This window comes from Eptesicus fuscus, chromosome 8, assembly GCF_027574615.1.
Source record: "Eptesicus fuscus isolate TK198812 chromosome 8, DD_ASM_mEF_20220401, whole genome shotgun sequence".
Taxonomy (NCBI): Eukaryota; Metazoa; Chordata; class Mammalia; order Chiroptera; family Vespertilionidae; genus Eptesicus; species Eptesicus fuscus.
The window spans coordinates 24,691,984-24,698,171 of NC_072480.1; the positions used below are offsets into that span (position 1 = coordinate 24,691,984).

The 6,188-nt window shown below is 42.5% G+C and overlaps 1 pseudogene; it reads right to left on the reverse strand.

The window, feature by feature from the left end:
• Positions 1 to 228: 228 nt before the first annotated feature.
• LOC129150093 (40S ribosomal protein S5-like) lies at positions 229 to 5,793 on the reverse strand (annotated as a pseudogene).
• Positions 5,794 to 6,188: the final 395 nt, after the last annotated feature.

Genomic DNA, 6,188 nt, shown 5'->3' on the forward strand with positions numbered 1-6,188 from the left:
CTGATGGTCTTATGGGAGCTCCTTTGTAAGTAACACATTGCTTTTCCCTTGCTGCCTTTAAGATTCTCTCTTTGTCTTTAATTTTTGGCATTTTAATTATGATGTGTCTGATCATGGGCCTGTTTGTGTTCTTTCTTGCTTGGGCTCTCTGAGCCTCCTGAAGTTGTGTGACTTTTTCCTTAACCAGGTTAGGAAAGTTTTCAGTCATTATTTCTTCAAAGAGGTTCGCTATCTCTTGCTCACTTTCTTCACTTTCTTGTACTCCTATGAGGTGAATATTGTTATGTTTCATGTTGTACCACAGCTCCCTTAAACTGTCCTCCTGTTTTTTGTTTTTTTATTTTGGTTCTCTGCTTGAGTGATTTTTTCCCTATCTTCTAATGAAAGGATGTGATCATTGGCTTCTCCTAATCTCCTAATCTCCTTGCAATGTGTTCGTTATTAGTTCTATGTCTTTCTTCTTTTCTGTCTGGTAATTTTTCATAGTTTCTATGTCTTTTCTCATGCTGTTAAGCATCCTTGTTCTCATTATTCTGAACTCCATGTCTGATAAGTTTCTTATCTCCATTTCATTTAGCTCTTCTTCTTGAGAATTCTCTTCTTCTTTCATCTGGGCCTTGTTTTTTTGGCTCCCCATTTTGGCTGCCTGTTTGGGATGATATGCTATGACTCTCAGTCTCTGATGCTGGACAATGTTATACACTGTTTGTGGTTGTCCCTGTGTAGACTTTGGATCTATTAGAAATTCACAGCTTTTGGCTCATTCTGCTGAAGCTGGGTACCCTTGGAAAGGGATAAAGATGTTCCCCAATGTCTGCTTTCCCTAGCCCCAGGTCCAGAAAGAGGTCAGGAAAAGACTGAAAGCCTCCAGAGATATGCCTCTGCCTACAGTCTGTTATCCTCAGTCTTAATGAGCCTCAGGCTATTGATCCCTGCAGGTGTAGACTCCACAGGGTGGGGAGAGAGGTTCCAACAGAGTGGGGCAATTGCTTCTGCCTGCAGGCTAATTGTTATTCTCAGTCTCTTAATGGGCTTCAGAAACTCCACAGAATGGGATGAGTATTTTTCCAACAGGGAGGGGCAATTGCTTCTCCCCCTAGACAAAAGTTGCCTGGATGGTAAGGTCTGCCTGAGAAAGTTGTTTTCTGTAGTATGGTGGAATGACTCAGCACAGGCAATCGAGCAGCTGCCACCAGAGCTCTAATTCCATCCCTGGAATATCCTTACACAGCTCATGTCCACTCTGCTCTCCCTCTGCCAGAGGGCAAGATGAGTGGCTGCACGCAAAATGTTGTATGTTGCCCCTTTATCAGGGTGCCTGCATTTCCAGCCAACTCTCCCTGGCAGACAGCAAACCCGCTGTTTTTTATAACCAGATGTTATGTGGGCACCTTTATCAGTTCTGGTGCTTTGACCTGGGGAGCCAAGTTTAGGGTTTAGACCCCAGAGTTATTAGTGGAAACCCCCCACAGTTGAGATATCCCTCCAGAACTTCAGCTGCTATCTATAGGAGCCTGGAAAGCCCTCTCTTGCTTCTGCACTTCTTACCATTCTCTATGTGGTCTCCACTTTCTGTCCTTGATTATCAGGGTTCTCTCCTGCTAGTCTTCAGTTGATTACTCAGGATGTTTTTTTCTACATTTCAGTTTGTAATTCCAGTTTGGTCCTGGGTGAGTGTCAGTGTAGCTTCCACTTAGTCTACCACCTTTTTGGAAAGTTTAAAGTGCCTTTTTAAAAATAATTTTACATGAATATTGTACATACTGCTCACACAAGTTTTAGGGAATTATGTTATTAAAATAGACACATTTAGCAGTATAAAATTATGTATATAATCAAAGATGTTAGGTACTATTGCTGTTGGAAATTGTGTTCCTTAACATAGTTCCATGAAAAGCATTTTGAGAGACTCACACATGGGGGCATGTGGTTCAGTGGTAAAGTTCATTGGGGTGGAAATGGAAGGCTACCACTAATTCCCAATATCTCATCTTTATCTGTGTCACCATGGGAAAAGTCCAATCTTGTCTTTGTTAAGCCCAAAACAAAGGACGAGGTGCAAAGATTCTGTGCTATTGTTTTAAATAGCACCAGTCTAGACTTTATCACCAAATGGTTTGTAAACTGTGCTTAGCTTGTTTTCCTGGCTGGGGTCCATATTCAGGTCTGAGCAACCCCTGGGCTGCAGGCAACTGCTAAACCCTCATGGCTGCTCTGGAGAGAATGTGCAGATGAATGGGGCAAGTGTGTGTTACATGGGTGGGAATAGAGAACTCTCTGTTATGTGGGATATATTATTTTGGGCTTGGGAAGGACCAAATGCTTATTCAAAATGACCAATTAACTTCCCCAGCTTGTGTGGGATTCTGATGGTTCCACAACACAGCTAATCTATTTCCTAGATCTTACAGGATTGTACCTCTTATGCAATCTGATCTTTTCCCCAGGCTGGACTGACAGGCCTCCATGGTCATAATGTTAGCTTCCACTGCATATATGTTTACCTACCCTTTGTTTTTCTATCACTTCCCCCAATGATTTTCAGGGAACCCACAGGTGGATGGCTAGGGAGTGTGTGAAGCTGTAACTTTCTAGTGAAGCAAGCAGGCTCATGCTTACTAATTTACTCTGCTGAATAATGTCTGATTTTCTTGGCTACCTTCCTTAATTATTATTATTGAGCTGCCTACATCAAGATTTTCATACAAAATATAGTGAATAAATTTCTAGAACAGAAAAGAATATTTGAAAATATTATTTTTTAAATGCCAACAATTATCAAAAGCTATACTTGGAATTCCTTTTAAAATAAAAACAATCTGCATAAATAAATATTTCAGAGTGTATATTTATTTATTTATTTATTTATTTATTTTATTGTTTTCAGAGAGGCAGGGAGAAGGAGAGAGACAGAGATAGACACACAGAGAGAAACATTGCTGTGAAAGATAAACATTGATCATTTGCCTCCCACACACATTGAAACCCTCAACCTGGGCATGTGCCCTGACTGGGAATCAAACCCAGGACCTTTCAGTGTATGGACACTCCAACCAACTGAGCCACACAGGCCAGGGCAGAGTATATATTTATTTAAAGGAAAATATTAAGGTACTTGTTGATCCTTTACTAAATTGTGAAAAACAAGCAGCTTGGAAGGAATTATAAACTTTTTGTACTGCTGAAGCAATAAACTTTTTAAAAAATTATTTATTGTTGAAAGTATTACATATGTTCCTTCCCCCCCCCATTGACCCCTTATATCCCACCACCACTTTCCGCTCCATTTAAACTGTATAAATTCTGCTTCTCTAGGCTTTTCTTCAATTTGTTAAGTACCATGAAATGGTAGTTGGTGTTATTGACAGTGACATTTTGTAAGAATTTTGATCTCTAAACACTTGCATGTTAAAGCTATGATTATTTTTGTCTTATTTTAATAAGGTAAATGTTAACTCCATTATCCAAAGTGTTGGACATATCTCAGATTGGAAAAAAAAAACAAAAAACGGTAGCATGGACTATTCATTTTCAAGAAAACCCTACCTAGAATTAGCTCATAGTGTGAACCTGCTTTTTTTTTTTCTTTATTGATTAAGGTATTACATGTGTCCTTATCTCCCCATTGCCCCTCTCCTCCCTGCTCATGCCCTCACCCCCCTGGTGTCTGTGTCCATTGGTTAGGCTTATATGCATGCATACAAGTCCTTTGGTTGATCTCTTCCCCTTACCCCCACCCTGCTCTGCCTTCCCTCTTAGGTTTGACGATCAGATCGATGCTTCTCTTTCTCTGGATCTGTTTTTGTTCATCAGTTTATGTTGTTCATTCTATTTCACAAATGAGTGAGATCATGTGATATTTATCTTTCTCTGACTAGCTTATTTCACTTAGCATAATGCTCTCCAGTTCCATCCATGCTGTTGCAAATGGTAAGAGTTCCTTATTTTTTACAGAGGCGTAGTATTCCATTGTGTAGATATACCACTGTTTTTTAATCCACTCATCTGCTGATGGGCACTTAGGCTGTTTCCAAATCTTAGCTATTGTAAATTGTGCTGCTATGAACACAGGTGTGCATGTATCCTTTCTGATTGGTGTTTCTAGTTTCTTGGGATATATTCCTAGAAGTGGGATCACTGGGTCAAATGTGAGTTCCATTATTTATTTTTTGAGGAAACTCCATACTGTTCTCCACAGCGACTTTATGGAATTACCAGTCTGCATTCCCACCAGCAGTGCACTAGAGTTCCTTTTTCTCCATTGCCGCCAGCACTTGTTCTTTATTTTTTTTTTCTTTTTTTAAAATTTGAATTATTTATTGTTTAAAGTATTACGTAAGTCTCCTTTTCCCCCATTGACCTTTACCCTGCCACCCCCAACCCCCAGCACAAGCCCACACCACCACACTGTCTGTGTCCATTGGTTATGCTCATATGCATGCATACAAGTCCTTTGGTTGATCTCTTACCCTCTCACCCCCTGCCTTCCCTCATAGGTTGGACAGACTATTCGATGCTTCTATGACTCTGGTTCTATTTTTGTTCATCAGTTTATGTTGTTCATTATATGTAGAAAGCTTCCATAGTGTTTTTTATTGTAGCTATTTTCACTCGTTATTTCCTCTTGATTCTTGCATATGGTGTTGATTTTCTCATGCATCCGGTTTATGAACTGTATGACCCTTATCTTGAGTTCTTTTTCTGACATATTTCTGCATACCTCCGATTCATTTAGTTCCTTTTCTGGTGATTCCTCCTTCTCTTTCCTTTGGGGCAGCCGCAGCAGTGACTGCATGAAAAGCCGTGCCAGCAGCAGCCACCGCGACCATGCGTGGAACAGCCACTGCCCACGACTGCCCATGGAACAGTCGCTGCCCATGACCGCCTGAGGAACAGCTGCCACCCCAGCACTTGTCCTTTATTGATTTGTTGATGATAGCCATTCTGACAGGTGTGAGATGGTACCTCATCGTCGTTTTGATTTGCATCTTAGATGATTAGTGACTTTGAGCATGTTTTCGTATGTCTCTCGGCCTTCTGTATGTCCTCTTTTGAAAAGTGTATATTTAGGTCCTTTGTCCATTTTTTGTTTGTTTGTTTGTTTGTTTGTTTGTTTGTTTTTGCAGGCGGTGCTGCCCAGAAGGCAGACAGGTTTATTAGAGCCGCAGCCAGGGATCAGCAGTTGGACTTGGCCACGCTCCAGCTCGTCTTTCTTCTTGATGGGGTAGGAGTTGGAAGAGCCCTTGGCCGCATTGATGAGCTCATCTGCAAGGCACTTGGCAATGGTCTTGATATTCCGAAAGGTAGCCTCGCGGGCACCCATGCACAGCAGCCAGATGGCCTGATTCACAGGGCGCAGAGGAGACACGTCCATAGCCTGTAGCCTCACAGTCCCAGCGTGCCCAATTCGGGTCGAGTCCTCCCCTCCCGGGGACCACTGTTGATGATGGCATTCACCAGGACCTGCAGGGGGTTCTCACCAGTGAGTAGTTGGATGATCTTGAAGGTGTGCTTGACAATGCGCATGCTCATGAGCTTCTTGCCCTTGTTGCGGCCATGCATCATCATGGAGTTGGTGAGGCGCTGCACCATGGTGCACTGTGCCTTGTGGAAGTGCTTGGCCATGTAGCGCCAGGAGCTGTGAGGCAGGTACTTGGCATATTTCTCCTTCACCGCGAAGTAATCCTGCAAGGAAATGTGATTGATCTGCACATCCTCGGTGCTCCACTTCCAGAAGAGCTTGATGTGGGGCATCTCTGCCACCGCGGGGGCAGCCATCTCCCACTCGGTCATCCTTAGCGAGCAGCCGGGCGTCTGGGTGGCTCAGCTCGGACCACCCGCTACTCTGACACAGACAGGAAGACCTTTGCCCATTTTTTGATTGGGTTGTTTATCTTCCTTTTGTTAAGTTGTGTGAGTTCCCTGTAAATGTTGGAGATTAAACCCTTATCAGAGATAACATTGGCAAATATGTTTTCCCATGCAGTGGGCTTTCTTGTTGTTTTGTTGATGGCTTCTTTTAAAGTTTGGCTAGTGTATTGTAAAAGTTGGATTTCACGTGGGGGTTTCATATCACGCGGAAACTCTGGAAGGGATTGCAGCAAGATAGAAAGAAGTTGGGGAAAACTCCTGACAAGTGGAATGAGAAAGTAGGAGCAGATAAGCTGCTATATCGTCTTGTCAGAGCC